The sequence below is a fragment of the Podarcis vaucheri genome, assembly GCF_965113315.1.
Source record: "Podarcis vaucheri genome assembly, chromosome: 2".
Classification (NCBI taxonomy): Eukaryota; Metazoa; Chordata; class Lepidosauria; order Squamata; family Lacertidae; genus Podarcis; species Podarcis vaucheri.
Genome location: NC_138760.1, coordinates 4,030,719 through 4,046,357, shown reverse-complemented (window position 1 = coordinate 4,046,357; position 15,639 = coordinate 4,030,719). Strand labels below are relative to the sequence as shown.

Genomic DNA, 15,639 nt, shown 5'->3' with positions numbered 1-15,639 from the left:
GGCCATTAGCTTAAAAGGATTTATAAAAATTCATTAGAAAGATAGAGGTCTATATCTGCAGCTATTCATCATGAAAGTGCTATAGAACTTCCATATACAGAGGCAGTATATCTCTGAATACCAGTTGCTTGGGAGAAACTGTGGGCGAGGGCTGTTGCCTTCACAGCTTCCTAGCTTCCTGGAGGCATCCCGCTGACTCCTGCAGGAAGCAGGATATTGGCCTGGGCATGCCTTTGGGTCTGATCCATCAGGGACCCTCCTTCACATTTAATGCCCACAGAGGATACATGAGTTAAGTGAAGAAATAGCTGAAAGCAAGAGTGTTTCCAGGAACCAGAAAATGAGTCAACCAAGCCATGGCCACGGTGGCTGCCAAAGCCACATATTACACACAACCCTCCCACCCTTCAACCCTAGCTGTCCCTGTCATACTGATCTTCCATCCCACACAAGATTAGCACTCCATGTCCCTTTTCCTTAATATTGGTCCTGGAGCCCCTGCTATGAAGGGAAGTGTGGAACAAATACCGTATTTTTCGCCCTATAGGACACACTTTTTCCCCTCAAAAAATGAAGGGGAAATCTGGGTGCGTCCTATGGGGCAAATGCAGGCTTTCGCTGAAGCTTGGAGAGCGAGAGGAGTCGGTGTGCACCGACCCCTCTCGCTCTCCAGGCTTCAGGAAGACATCCGGAGCCTAGGCAGCCCCACGGGAGGTCTGGCAGGGATGTCTAGGCTGCGGATAGCAGCCTGCTTCCCGGAGCGCCGGGCGCACTGAAAGCAGAGCGCCCGGCGCTTCAGGAACACATCTGCAACGTGGGGAGCCCTGCAGGAGTTCCCCGCAGGGCTCCCCACGCTGCGGATAGCAGCCTGCCGCCCGGCGCAAAAGGCACCCTGAAGCAGAGCGCCCCGCGCGCCGGGCAGATATCGGCCAGCCCCACAAGCTCAGGGGACAGCAGGGAGGCGCAGCGCTGCCATCCTGCTGTTCCTCGACCTCATTCAGGTTCCCCGACCTGGTTTTGGGGGGAAAATAAAGGGGGGAATTTCCTTTATTTCCCCCCAAAAAACTAGGTGCGTCCTATGGGATGGAGCATCCTATGGGACGAAAAATATGGTAATAGACCGAGAGATAGGGCAAAGCTCTATTCCAGCTCCAAACCAAGGAATGGTAGTTAAAAAAGAAAAGCTTGGAGGGTTGTTGTTTCCAAAGGTAGCTGAAGGGGTCGACCCTGACTGCTCTCTCCCAGCTGCAAACATCTCAAAGGAGAGAAGGCAAAACTAATCCAGCATCACCAAATTAAATTTTCATGCCCTCTCCCTGCCAGCCCCTCAAGGCTTTCCAGGATGAAAAGCTAGATAACCTATGGCAATAACAAGACTACCTCATTGCTTGTGAGGATGAGGAACAATGAAAAGGAACTTCTGATTTCTTTTACAACAAAACACATGGCAAACTGCACAGTGACATGAGAGAGACAGAGAGACAGAGAAGCCACTATTTCCCCTCAATACCAAATGTTATTGTTGCCAAATTTGTTCCAGAAAACAATTGTTTTTCTTCAAGAAATTCCAAATTTTATTGATTCCTGATGTGTCTAAGAAATGAATCATTCCCGAAGCATTCCAGACACTAATAAAATTTGACACTTCTTGTGAACAGTAGTTGTTTTTCTCTCTTGGAGGTTATTTTTTAAAAATATCACCACAAATTATTTATTAATTGCCTTCTAAAGAAGTGTCTCAAGGTGATTTACACTAAAGAAAACTAAAAGCAGTTAAAAACTTGAAAACAACAAATGAATTTAAAACAAGACTAAAACAATAACAAAGTGAATAGCAAAGACCCATTTATCCCATTCAGCTTGGAAAGCTTGTTGGAACAAAAACGTCTTCAGTTGTTTCCAGAAAGTGCAGACAGTGGGGTGCCTGTCGTATCTGGACAGGAACGCAATTCCACAGAGCAGGGGCAGCCACCCTAAAAGCCCTGCTCTGAGTCACTGTGGAGGGGGCTTCTGAGATCATTGGAACTTGCAGGAGAGGAACTCTCCCGCAGACTACAGAAATCTATTGGGTGTATAAGGCAAGTTGCAGTCTAGATTTTGTAACATTCTTTCTCTTTTGTTAAACTTCTGAGCGGTTATGTCTGTTATGCAATTTAAGGTAATAATAAAAATTATTTATAAAAAAATTAATAATAAATAATAAATAATAATAAATAAACTGGGGACTGTGGTCTAAACTACAGAGCATGAGCTTGTCAGTCGGAAGGTCAGTGGTTCGAATCCCCGTGATGGAGTGAACTTCTGTTGCTCAGTCCTTGCTCCTGCCAACCTAGCAGTTCGAAAGCACATCAAAGTGCAAGTAGATAAATAGGTATCGCTCCAGCGGGAAGGTAAACAGCGTTTCCGTGCGCTGCTCTGGTTTGCCAGAAGCGGCTTAGTCATTCTGGCCACATGACCCAGAAGTTGTACACCGGCTCCCTCGGCCAATAAAGCGAGATGAGCGCCGCAACCCCAGAGTCGGCCATGACTGGACCTAATGGTCAGGGGTCCCTTTACCTTTACCTTAAAAATAAATAAAGGATAAAGCCGACTCTCAGGTAACCTGGTCCTGAGAGTATAGGGCCTTATAATGTTCATACCAGCACCTTGAACTTGTCCACTAGCAGATTGGCAGTCAGGGCAAATCCTACAAGCAGGGTGTTATAGTTTGCCCCCACAAGCAACCTAGCTGCACCCCCCCCCACTAATCAATGTGCCTCCTCACTTTGTTCCAAACTGCACAGGAAGCCATGTGTGTGCAGTGATTTCAATTCATTTTTCTCTTTTATTTTAGGATGCACGAGGGAAAGAAAAGACTTGGAATACACATATAAAAATAATCTCTTGTTGCCTCTGTTGGCAGGGGGAGAGGTAGCTCAGAACCGTGCTGGAAATGAAGATCAGCCATTCTAGGCAATACCTGGGTGGAAAATATAAATGCTGAGGGGCGGGTGGTGGTAGCGGCACAGGGCTGTCAGCCCAATTACTTCCCAGCAAAACTAATTCAGTATTTCAGGATGGGGGGGGGGGTTATGTAACCATACAAGCTAACCCACTGAGCTTTGCAAGTTACTGTAAAGCTCCTGAAAGGATTGTGTGGGCTGTAGCTTTCAGCTTTCCTGGAATCTGTGTTCCTGACAGCTGTCTAACAAGGCAGTTGTCCCCCTAGTGATGTAACCTAAAGCATTCTCACTTCATTTCCTCCTTCCCCCTCCCTCCTGAAAGATAAAAAGTTAACACAGTCCATTTAACCGGGGCCTTGACAGCTGGCTCTTTGCCAAGCTGCTAGGCCTGAATTGCTCCTGCAGAAGCAAAGTCTATACCCAACATCCTTGGAATGCAGAACCGCATCTAACTCTTAGGAGGAATGAGGCAGGCGGGACTCTCCTGTAGGTGTGCACCACCAATAACTCACAAAAATGAAACCATGTTGAGCACTAAATCTAGATAAACCAGAGGAATAGCTTTGCACACAATAGGAAGGAATCTCATGTATGAGGAAAGGATTATCTCAGGCATGGGGTCTGTGCAAGCTCCCCAAACAAAGCCTCTATGTGCTCTATGAATTTTACTGTGGTCTGTTGGCCACACTGATCTGTTATTGTACAGTCCTTTGCCATCTCTGGGAGCTTCAATGGGGCCTTCCTAACTGTGGGAAAAACCTTGGGCATCCCCACCTCCTGGCTTTCCACTCCTAATAGCACCTTTGTCTTTGGAGTTGCTTGGATGTGGGACCCAATCAAACTATTACACGGAAGTAAGAGGCAGACAGACATGTGTGACACAGAGAGTGTCAAATTGGGCATAGCATTTAAACAGTCTTGCACTTAGGAAACTCCTTCCTGAGGAGCCAGGCTCATCACTCAGGCCACTGTAAACTGATTAACATCTCAAAGTTGTGCAGAACATAGGCAATATTATCAAAACAAAAATACAACACAGAACTAGCAGAACAGTAGTATAAAAACATAGAAAAATAAATATTACTACAACAACAACAACAATTTTGTTGTCCAGTTCTGGGCACCACAATTCAAGAAGGACACTGACAAACTGGAACGTGTCCAGAGGAGGGCAACCAAAATGGTCAAAGGCCTGGAAACGATGCCTTATGAGGAACGGCTAAGGGAGCTGGGCATGTTTAGCCTGGAGAAGAGGAGGTTAAGGGGTGATATGATAGCCATGTTCAAATATATAAAAGGATGTCACATGGAGGAGGGAGAAAGGTTGTTTTCTGCTGCTCCGGAGAAGCGGACACGGAGCAATGGATCCAAACTACAAGAAAGAAGATTCCACCTAAACATTAGGAAGAACTTCCTGACAGTGAGAGCTGTTCGGCAGTGGAATTTGCTGCCAAGGAGTGTGGTGGAGTCTCCTACTTTGGAGGTCTTTAAGCAGAGGCTTGACAACCATATGTCAGGAGTGCTCTGATGGTGTTTCCTGCTTGGCAGGGGGTTGGACTCGATGGCCCTTGTGGTCTCTTCCAACTCTATGATTCTATGATTCTATGATTCTAATTGAGACAGTCTCTGCCACCCACTCCTCGGGGCCCTGCCAGTCCCTGACAAAAAAGGGCCAGGGGGAGCCTAAGCAAAAAAGATATGCCTTTACTAGACGTCTCAAGCAACGTAGGCAAGCGGTGTCAAATGGGCAAGCAGACACATGTGCTAAGATTTGTGCCATACTGGAAAGGGTTTATCTGCATTTTGTGTGCAACACAGGACTGCACACATGTGACTTAGCCTAAATTGTTTTTCATATGTTTAGCGCAATCTTAATGTTTTTGTCAGCTTGCCAGTGTGGCTTTTAAATACTACATGAATTGTGTTGATGGCTTGCATATCGGTGATATTGCTCTTGTGAGCCACTTTGAGCATAATATGGAAAAGTGGCATATAAATAAACTTGATGATGACAGCGTCAGTGTTATTTGATGTGATCTACCTGCTAGATAGATAGATAGGGGGACGCGGGTGGCGCTGTGGGCTAAAGCCTCAACGCCTAGGGCTTGCCGATCGAAAGTTCGGCAGTTCGAATCCCCGCGGCGGGGTGCGCTCCCGCTGCTTGGTCCCAGCGCCTGCCCACCTAGCAGTTCGAAAGCACCCCCGGGGGCAAGTAGATAAATAGGTACCGCTTACCAGCGGGAAGGTAAACGGCGTTCCGTGTGCGGCTCTGGCTCGCCAGAGCAGCGATGTCACGCTGGCCACGTGACCCGGAAGTGTCTCCGGACAGCGCTGGCCCCCGGCCAATAGATGTGAGATGGGCGCACAAACCCCACAGTCTGTCAAGACTGGCCCGTTCGGGCAGGGGTACCTTTACCTTTACCTTACCTGCTAGATGACCAGAATGTGACAAAAACAGTGCTTTTTTCTAGAAAAAGAGGTGCCGGTACTCACCATTAAATTGTTACAGTAAGTGCCACACTTTTGAACAACAAAAGAGAGATGCTGTTACTGCGTACCATTGAGTTCCCGGGGGTGGGGGGAGAGCACTGGACAAAACCACCTCCAATCATGCTCCCTAGTACTGTGGTACCTTGGATTAAGTACTTAATTTGTTCTGGAGGTCTGTACTTAACCTGAAACTGTTCTTAACCTGAAGCACCACTTTAGCCAATGGGGCCTCCTGCTGCTGCTGTGCCGCCGGAGCCCAATTTCTGTTCTCATCCTGAAGCAAAGTTCTTAACCTGAAGACCATTTCTGGGTTAGCAGAGTCTGTAACCTGAAGCGTTTGTAACCTGAAGCACCATTTCCGGGTTAGCGGAGTCTCTAACCTGAAGCGTATGTCACCTGAGGTACCACTGTACTTTATTCAAGAAAGATGGGCCTCTAGCTTTCCTATTAGGAAGATGCAGAGGAGAGCGCAACCTTGTTGCTCAAATTACCCCTAATCATTTGGCTGCTGGAAGCAATCAATCTAGGGATTTCTCTTTGGCTGCTATGTTTTACCCTGAAGTACACAGTGTGGGCTGTAGGCAGAAAGAGGAATACAGAGAAGAACAAGTCGTTCAGATATGACCCAGACAGCTATTAATTTTGCCGCCAGCAGGTTCTCGGAATAGGCAGACATCTTTGTAATAGTAATAACAAGTGGGACCTGCAGCAAAAAGTTGCAGTGTGAAATGCTCCTGCTCAGGGTTTCTCTTCACCCTTTCATGCCCTTTTCTCAAGATTCCCACCCCATCCCATGCCACCATACTCAGCATTCTATGGCCATCTGAGATTCCTCACCTCACATTCTTTTAGAATCCTGTAAGTCTCTAAATTCCCTGGGAAAAGGGAATAACAGGTAAACCAATATGGATCTATAGAATAGATATAGCCAGAGGAGCAGAGGTTGAGCCTACACATATATCATTCTCTCTCCCCATCCCCATTCCATACTCCCAGGTCTCTCTTAAAAACAGTCCTGAGAGGGGTGAAATCATTCAGACTTCTGTTGTCCCAAGGAATAAAATGGGTTAAAGAGAATACACGGCAGATGAAATTACCAAGTGCTCCATTTTCTTGCCAAGTTAGTTCAAATCATTGCCTCTTTCTTGGCTGAAAGAGTTAGGCAGCCTGGGGACAGAGGGGGAGAGGGAACAGTTTTCAATGCAAAGGGGGAAATTTTGCTTGATATTCTCTCTCTCTCTCTCTTTCTCTTTCTCTCTCTCTACACAGTGTGTCCTAAATCCAAGAGAGCTTTCTGCTCATTGACATTAGAAAGATTTTGAGATTTGTTGTTAGGCTGTGGGTGAATTTGAGCCTTTGGGACATATTTGTTTGGAAAGTTGTTGCCTGCCTCACAGATTAGGAAGACATTTTAGTGTGGTCAGATTGCTCACTTTTTAGATTTGGAAACACAATCTAGACGTTTATTCCCCAACTTGGTGCCCTCCCAGATGCTTCCGAAACACAATTCTCACCATCACTGACTCCTGGTCAGAGGCTGGGGCTGATGGGATCTGGAGTCCAACATCTGGAGGGGCACCAGGTTGAGAAAGTCTCACCTGGCCAAGTCCCACTATTTTGCTCCTCCGTGCTACTTTGGATGACCCCCCTTTCCCCCCCAAATGTCACAAAAGAAAAGCAAGGAAGCAAGAGAAAGGCAGAGAGGGAGCAGCCTCACTTGACATTTTCCAGATACCTGGGGAAATGCTCTTAGATGCAATAGCAGACAACATTCCAATGCACACTGTGCTGGGAACATAGTCTGTAACAAGCACCACATCACAGAGCAACAGCACAGAACCAGTTCAAATGTGAGCAGGGGGATGGGGGGGTATAGTGTGGTCTTCTTACATGTTGGAGTACCATCTGAGTATGCACAGAAGTCACTCGTTTTAAAAAGTCGTGTCTCCCCTCCACCCATGAAAACTTTTCTCCTGTGCATGGAAAACTGATGTGCCAAGAAAGCCAGCATAATAGCCTTCTCTCTGACATGTGAACTTTCCCATGTGCGGTGTTCACTATGAAACAGCTTAGTAAAACAATTCAGATTGCTCAAGCAAAACATCCAAACCATATGTTTCATATAAAGCCATTTCTTCTTAACCACGATGATGGTGATCAAGTTAAACTCAGAACATGGAGTGAAACCCATCAAGAGAGTCTCTTCAAGGTAAATATTTGGACAGTCTAGAACAACTCCACCCCAACCAACACCCACATCCAGCCAATAAAAGTGAAGAAGGGACAGCAGATTTTTGGAAGAGGGCATATATTTTATTCCAGCAGATCACATCTCTAAGTTACTTTTAAAATCCATCTGCTATTAAAGGTTGGTTGGTAGGCAGCAGTCAGATGAGCCAAGGCAGTTGCTGGGTGACAATCACATTGTGCCTTGTGCTTACCAGTGTTTAGTAAGTTTGCTTTACATGTTTCCTGCTCTTGGCTTTCAGGATAGGGCAGATTTGAGCTTTAAATAAATGAAGAAATAAATTCCATTCCTTTTCAGGGGCCATGTAAAAGCAGCATCTGCATCAGTCCCAAACCGTGGAAGAGATTCATCATGCTGCTTCAAGGGCTTCACAACATGTGCCTTGATGAATTGGTATGGTTTAAAACTAGCTTTGTGTCATTATTTTCAGTATGTTGTATTTTTTTAGTAGCACCTGGGTGATTTATTTTGGCTTCCTGCTCACTGTAGGAGCAATAGTCTTGAAATATTTTCTCTGAAAGATACCATTTGAACCCTGCTAAATATTCTAGATATAAAGAAAAAACAAACTAAACGAAATTATCACGTCTTTTTTAAAGACATGCCCAACAACATCTGGCGGGCCCCTGGTTCTTCATTTCTGTGCTGTCAGAAGGATGACACACAGTCTTCTTTTACTGCAAGATACCCAGTGAAGGAAGTTCTATTTTGGCCAGGAAGGAAGTGAACGGTAGATTAGGCTTCTCAACTGTTTTCCTCTGATGTACCCCAGGGGGTATCCCATATATATGGAAGATCCTGGGCTGAGTGGCCTATGTATCTAAAGCCAGCATAGCAACATTTCCATTTTTACATACTGTGCCACTGGGAGCTGTCTTAATACTAACCTATTGGCACCCAGTTGCCACCCCTTGCTGAGATCGTTGAAAACACACTGTTCATATAAAGCACAGCATTAAGAGGCAGGCACATGATGTGTGTAAGGAACGCAAGCTGCACAGAGAAAGGCATTAAATTATTAAAAGTCTGAGAAGCCTGCCTCCTGCTAAGCTATGAGTATTTAGAGGTCTAAGAACCTGAAAGCCGATTTCCTTCTGAAATTGTTTGGAGGATCAGAGTCAGAAGGGAACCCAGTTGCAAATGAACACAGGCATTGTCAATGGGCCACAAGGCTGCAGAAAATGCATTCATAAAGAAGGGGTTTAGATCAAGATTACAAAGGCTAGCAGTCCTTCCAAAATGCTCAATGGAGGAACAAATCCAGTGATTGTGTCCTGCCACGGATACCCAGCCTTGCGAACTAGGCACCTTTAGGTCAATAATTTCCAAAATTGATGATGAGCTGAGACAAATGGGGGGGGGAACACAAAAGTCTGAAAGTAGGTCACAAGTTTATGAGCACACTGAGTGCAGCATGCTAGTTTCACAGGCCTTCATGATCAGATCAAAAACAAAGAAAGAAGTGGGTCACAAATATTCTCGTGAGGAAGCTGGTAAAATGTGGGTTGAACAAGGTAACTGTTAGGTGGATTTGTATGACTGAACTTAAAGAGTACTCCTTAATGGTTCCTCGTCATCCTGGAAAAAAGTGACAAGCGGGGTGCCACAGGGTTCTGTCCTGGGCCCATTGTTGTTCAACATCTTTATAAATGAATTGGATGAAAGAATTGAGGGGATGCTCATCAAATCTGCTCATGACACCAAACTGGGAGGGGTAGCTAATGCCATAGAAGACAGATTCAGAATTCAAAATGTGCCATGCTCTAAAGCTCCTATGATTCAGAGGCATTACTTGGATTCAATCAACTGAAGAGTGCTGCATTGTAGAAACCTGAGGAACTAGAAGGTTGCAAACTATTTTCTTGCTCACACACATAGCTTGTCACTGCAGAAAAGTCCTTCAAGAGCTTACAAGAACAAAGATACTGACACCATATACTGGTAGTTTTCGTTCCCCTTTTTTATATAACCTGGCATGAAATGGCTATAACTCAGACTCAAAGTCCTTCACAGCCTCTCTACATCCCACTTTAATTTACCGCCGTGTCTCATATGCTACATGTTATTGTACAATTGAGTCTGACCTGTTCTTTTGTGGGGGTTTTGCAAGCTATTTACCTGTTAAAGTGAGAAAACTGGACTTTGCTGATGGAAAAAAAGGTTTTGTAAAATCAAACAGTATTTTTAAAATGTCTAGTAGTCAATGATTTTTTGGCCTCTTGGGAAATTGAAGCCTCCAAGATGAACATTTAGCTGAATATCTAGGCTGCACCCACTGAAGCTAACAAGAGCCTGATGATTTTGTAACAAGAAGGGAATCATAGCCACGAAACTGGTTGCTTCCGAAATTGCACTCCACAGGGTTTTGAGTCCCAACCCTGTAATGATGGGCCCATAATTACAACTAGGAGCCCATTATGGGTGATTTGAAACATCCGCTCAACTCTGAACCTACTTAGGTGTTGCTGCTTTGCCTGCATGGGAATTGGTTCTAAAGACCTGCTCCATTATCAGCAATCTGGCCCAGACCAATTTCAGCCAAAGATAAGCAAACCATCTGCATAGATCATGGGAAAGAAGAAATTTTTCAGGTAAAGAAAGAACTACTCTCTTTCTGTCCCTAAATGTGAAGAGGCCTTCTTCTTCTACCCAAGATTTCTTCCCTACTTTCATTTTTAAGTGGAAAGGGACTAGGGAGAGAAATGTTTGTTGTTTTGACGGTAAGTGTATTAGCTTGGATTCAGCAAAATGCTGTTTTATGTGGGATGGCAATTAAACCAGGAGAAAAAGCAAGAGACCACTTCCAAATCTTGAAGGAAAACAAGCAGAAATAAAGCAAGACTGGAAACAAAGTACATATGGACTGCAGTTGGATCTTTCTTCCATTTTTTTAAAAAAAGAAAACCTAAAACTCAGTAACCAAGCATCAGGTTGGTACACAAACAGTTCAACAGAGATAAGGTTTCTTTGCAAACTCTGTAGTAACTACTTCTCACTCTCACTTTCTTTCTGTTTAAGGGGGTGGGGAGACATGTCAAGCTACTGGCAGCAATCATTGAAAACTGTCACTGTGGAAGCCTATGTTTCTTTTCCACATAGTGGATGCAGCATCAAAAGACCTCACAGAGCCAAGAGAAGCCACCATTCAGACACTACGAGCTCATCCACACTTTCACTTGACCCATATTTTGCTTGTATTGTGTACTTGCCCCAGGTCCAATAGCTTTTAACGTTGTTCTGCGGCTGTGCCTTGAGAAAATCCGATCATACTCACTGAATTAAAGCTCAGTTAAGCAAAATCTATCTACAGATTTTCTGCACATCTGATAAGATCCGATTCAGCAAGTAAGATCGGATTTTTGCAAGGCACAGCAACAGAACAACAAGAAAAGCTTCCAGACCCAGAGAAATTAATCAGTACACAATACGATCAAAATATGGGTCAAGCAAACGTGTGGATGAGTCCTCCTGGAAATAATCAGGATTATTTCCATCCAATGGCAATGTTACAGATGTGCTTTTAGGTCCCTGCTGTTCCTGGAAAGGCACATCACATTCCAAGCCGCACAGGGCCTTTTAGTCAGCTTCACAGTTTCTGATTAGTAGGCCACTTGATGCTGAGCACATCTCTTGTTATGACTTGAATGGGGGAAGGAAGTCGGAGGTGGCGATGGTGTTATTTACAAAATTCCAATTCCCTTCAACCATAATTAAAAGGCTGCAATTCTCCAGGTACTATTAAAAAAGAGCTTGGCGTCTCAAAGCAACCTTGGAATTAACTTCCCGAATGCATAAATTCCTCAACATCCATACACAGTGTTGCTCCCCAACTGTATGACTAGGAAGACAAAAGACCTGGGTACGATTCTTGACTCCATCACTGACTTACATGATGACCTTTGAAAAATCCCTACTCTTCTCACCTATGCTCTATGAATCAAGAGTTCTGGATATGAAGCCAGTCTGGGTGGTGCAGTTGCTAAGACGGGCCCAGGTTCCAGTCCCCATTCAGCCACTAAGTTCACTGGGTAATCTTGGGCCAGCCATACACTCTAAGCCTAACCTACGCTTACTTGGTTGCTGTGAGAATAAAGTAGGAAGGTGCGTCCTATGGGCCGGTGAGTCCTATGGGGCGAAAAATACGGTAAATGGCACTGAGATCCTTAACATGTACACAACTGCATTGGCTGAAAACACATGACTACAGCATCCGCAAAGCCAGTATAAAAGTATCATGGCTTGCCAAGCTGATCTGACACAGCCAAGAAAAAATGGTTGTCATCCACATGGTCTGTGTCCATAACAGAGGCACTGGTATCATGCTGGGGCCTCCAATGATTTATTTCAGAAGTGGGATCACTCTTGGAGACTGCAACCTCCTGGTCAGGGATCAGGGTTTCCAAATTTTTCTGCCTTGAAAAAGAGAAGTGGGAGGATCACTGTCCCAGAAAACCGGGCACTATAGTCTGGCTCTTCCAAGCCCTGCTGGTGCTCAGACCAGAGGAACTAGGAGAGCTAAGCACCAGAATGATGCGCACCCTTTCTAGGCTCACCATGGGTGAGACGGGGGAACGTTCTGGCACTCTCAACTATTCCCCCTAGGCCTGACAGTCAGAAAGCATGGCTAGGGATTTCCTCTGCATCCAGTCAGGACAAAAGTGGCTCATGGCAATCAAAAGAGGAAGGTGTAGTGTTTCAGTGTGGCTGAGTCACTGTGTACTAGTAAAACATCTCACATTAAGGCCACACCTGCCTGCATAGTCAATTTCTCACATGTCTGAGGCACATCCATGTTCCTCTGAAGTGCAGGTCTGCATTTCACATCACAACAAAAACATCTTGCAGTCATGGTCAAAAGCAATGCCAGAACATAAGGAGAACCCTGCCATACCAAACCAGGGGGTTATATATTCCATCATCCTGTTTCCCACAGCAGCCAACCAGAAACCTTCAAAGAAGATGTCTCACTCTTCTTCCCTAGCAACTGGTGCACAGAGCCATATGAGCTCTAATCGTGGAAGTACTAGAGAGCCATAAAGACTAATAGCGATTGATAGCCTTGCCCACTGTGAAGATGTCCAATCTCCTTTTAAAGTCTTCCAAGCTGACAGTCGTCACCAAATACCATGGAAGCAAGTTAGATATTTCAACTGCTACATCCTCTTTAGGAGTTCAGACAACTCTACCTGGAGATGCCCAGGAATGAAATTGGGACAATCTTCATGCAAAACTTGTGCTCTAGCACTGAGCAACATCCCTTCCCCAATGTTGCTTAACTGTTCAGCCAGAACAGGAAGTTAAACATTCCAGCAGCTCTTGTTCTCACAGACTCATGCACACGAAACTTTCTATGTTTCTGCTTTGGTGCTCTCAAGCGTAAATGGTGACCTGGCCAGGTACCTTATCCCTAGGGTAGACTTGCACTCAACTGGGAAGACAGTGACAGCAACTCCACCACCCAAACTGATCCTGCAATATTGCCTGTCCATAATGCAGAATAGTGAGAAACCAGGCAGCATTGTTGCTGCCCTGTGCTCATGTCCTGTTCGCAGGCACCTGGTTAGCCACTGTGAGAACAGGATGCTGCACTATGGGCCATTGGCCTCATCCAGCAGGGCTCTTATTACATTCTTATAGACAGTGAAAAGGGCACATTCAATCCCTAATGCAAATCAATATGCTCCAACCATTTCTTCACTAGGAATTCATGCTTGTAGATCTTCCTTTAAATGCCTACCCCACCCTTTCAACATTTTCAAGGCAGCAGAATTAGACTGAATAATGCAGCAGATGTCCCACCAATGCCATGCACAGAAGGTTATTAATCACCTCAAGGACACATTTATATTTGTCCAAGGTCATCTGCAACTTATACAGCATCACCAAGTGATAGTCTTTCCCATTACTGCAGTGGACTGACTGCCTCAGATCAAAGGGAAAGCATTGGAAGGAAGCTGTTTCCATGCCCATTTCCAGGTTCAAAGGATTCAGACTATTTTTGCCTGGCATAAGAATGAAAGGAGGGAGGGAGGCAGCCTCTTGGAGAGAGAGTGGTGGAAACAAAAGCTTGAATTGAAAAGCAAGACAAGCAGGCCTCAAATATTGCTGCCTATTCTTAAAACGATACACGGTGTATTAAGAGCCACTGGGAATGTTCAAGGCTGTGATGGCAGCAGAGCAGAGCCACTTTTTATGATGAGAGGCTGCCTCCAATTAGGCCTAAAGTGAGTGTTAAAAAGCAAAAACGGTACATGTGTGAAGGGTGCAGAATTCTCTACTTGTCTGTATCTTACCCCACCACAGTCACTCCCTCTCCAGATACTCACAGGAATGCACCCCACAGCCAGCTACGTCCATTATCAGCACCCAGCTGGAGATAAAATTTACCTGAGGGCACATTGTCTGCTGAAAGTTAAGCCAGGGATCATAGAACATAGAGTTAGAAGGGAGCACGGGGATCATACAGTCCAACCCCCTGCAATGTAAGAATCTTTTGCCCAACACAGGGCTCAAAGCCACAATCCTGAGATTAAGAGACTTGAGCTAGCCTTTGTAATAGGGGGTGGTTCAGCAATGCCCCCCATACCTTGCAGCGGCAGTGGTTTCCAGGGAGATCTCACCCAAATCTCACAAGAACTCACAAAGCGAGTAAGAGATCTTGACGGAAGTTGGTGCCACTGCTGCTCGTGCTTCATGGACACCATCACACAACACAGGTAAGAGAGGCAGAACAGTGGGGGTGGCCCGTTCCCATTTTGCCTCAAGTGGGGAATCAGGATGTGCTGCCCCTGAATCTAGTATATCTGATCAAACAGGGTCATGTCCAGAGAGCAGCACTGGAAGACTCTGCTTCAACTACATGATCTTTCAACTGTGATGTGCCACAAGCTATATTGCCCCAATGCTGTTTAACATCTGTATGAAGCCATTAGCAGATTGTGGGCAAAGTCTCATCAATATGCTGAGGACACACAGCTCTACTGGATGATGGCCATTAAATTGAATGTAAGCCCTGGGAAGACAAAGGAACTGGGGGTGGGTGGGTTCCCGTGTCTGGCATATTCCCCAGTTCCCTGTTCTGGATAGGGTTGCACTCCCTCGATCCACCTTTGTCACTTGAAGCTCAATGGCCTCAGTGGCTTGGAGTGCCTTTTACCAGCTGCAGTTGTTACACTAACTACAGCCGATAGTCTGGCCATGGTGATTCATGGATTGGGAATCTCAAGATTCAATTATTACAATGTGCTTTATATGTGGGGCTACCCTTGGGCCTCATCAGAAGACTCCAGTTGGTGCCAAATGCTTCGGCTAGACTGCTGATAGAAACAGACTATTGCCAGCTCATAACTCCAGTGTTCAAAAGTTTGCACTGACTGCCCATATGCTAGCAAGCCAGGATCAAGGTTCTTGTATTAATTTACAAGGCTTTTAACAATTTGGGTCCAGGAAACTTCAAGGACCACCTAATCCCTTATACCCCTGCCAGATCACTGAGATCTTCAGGGGAGTCACTGTTAGTGATCCCCCATAGCTCAAATGCAGGGCTCATGACCACCAGGAGTTGTGTGTTCAGTATTTTGAGTCCAATTTTATGGAACATCTTTCTAGTTGAGGTCGGATAGGCCTACTGAACTTTAGGTGCCTACTGAAGAATTTGTTTTATCATTGCAGCAGGAATTTTAACTGAAGTTTGATTTTATAGTTTGAACTGATGTTTTACTTCTTGCATTGTAAACTGCTTAAGAGACCACTGTAGTTAAGCGGCTAAATAAATAAATGCCACTGCCTATGTCTCAGGGTCTCCCTTTATGACATCACTATCCTTGCCTGCCATGGAAAAAACCAAGCCTCAGACAACCAGCAGCACGTCCTTAAAGAAGAAGAACTCTACAGAGAATCCAGCCATGCCTGTGCTGCTTGCTCTGTTATGACTCATCCTTCCTCCCAGATGGCTTAGAT

The 15,639-nt window shown here is 45.2% G+C and overlaps 1 protein-coding gene and 1 long non-coding RNA gene across 6 annotated transcripts in view; one reads left to right on the top strand and one right to left on the bottom strand.

The window, feature by feature from the left end:
• Window positions 1–15,639, bottom strand: part of LOC309523675 (low-density lipoprotein receptor-related protein 1) — a 217,355-nt gene that overhangs the window by 68,708 nt on the left and 133,008 nt on the right. The gene's annotated exons all lie outside the window — the stretch shown is intronic.
• Window positions 7,747–15,639, top strand: part of LOC309524549 — a 68,243-nt gene continuing 60,350 nt past the window's right edge. Inside the window, exon 1 of the long non-coding RNA XR_014215997.1 lies at window positions 7,747–9,213. This is a non-coding gene — a long non-coding RNA (uncharacterized lncRNA). The remainder of the gene's footprint in view (window positions 9,214–15,639) is intronic.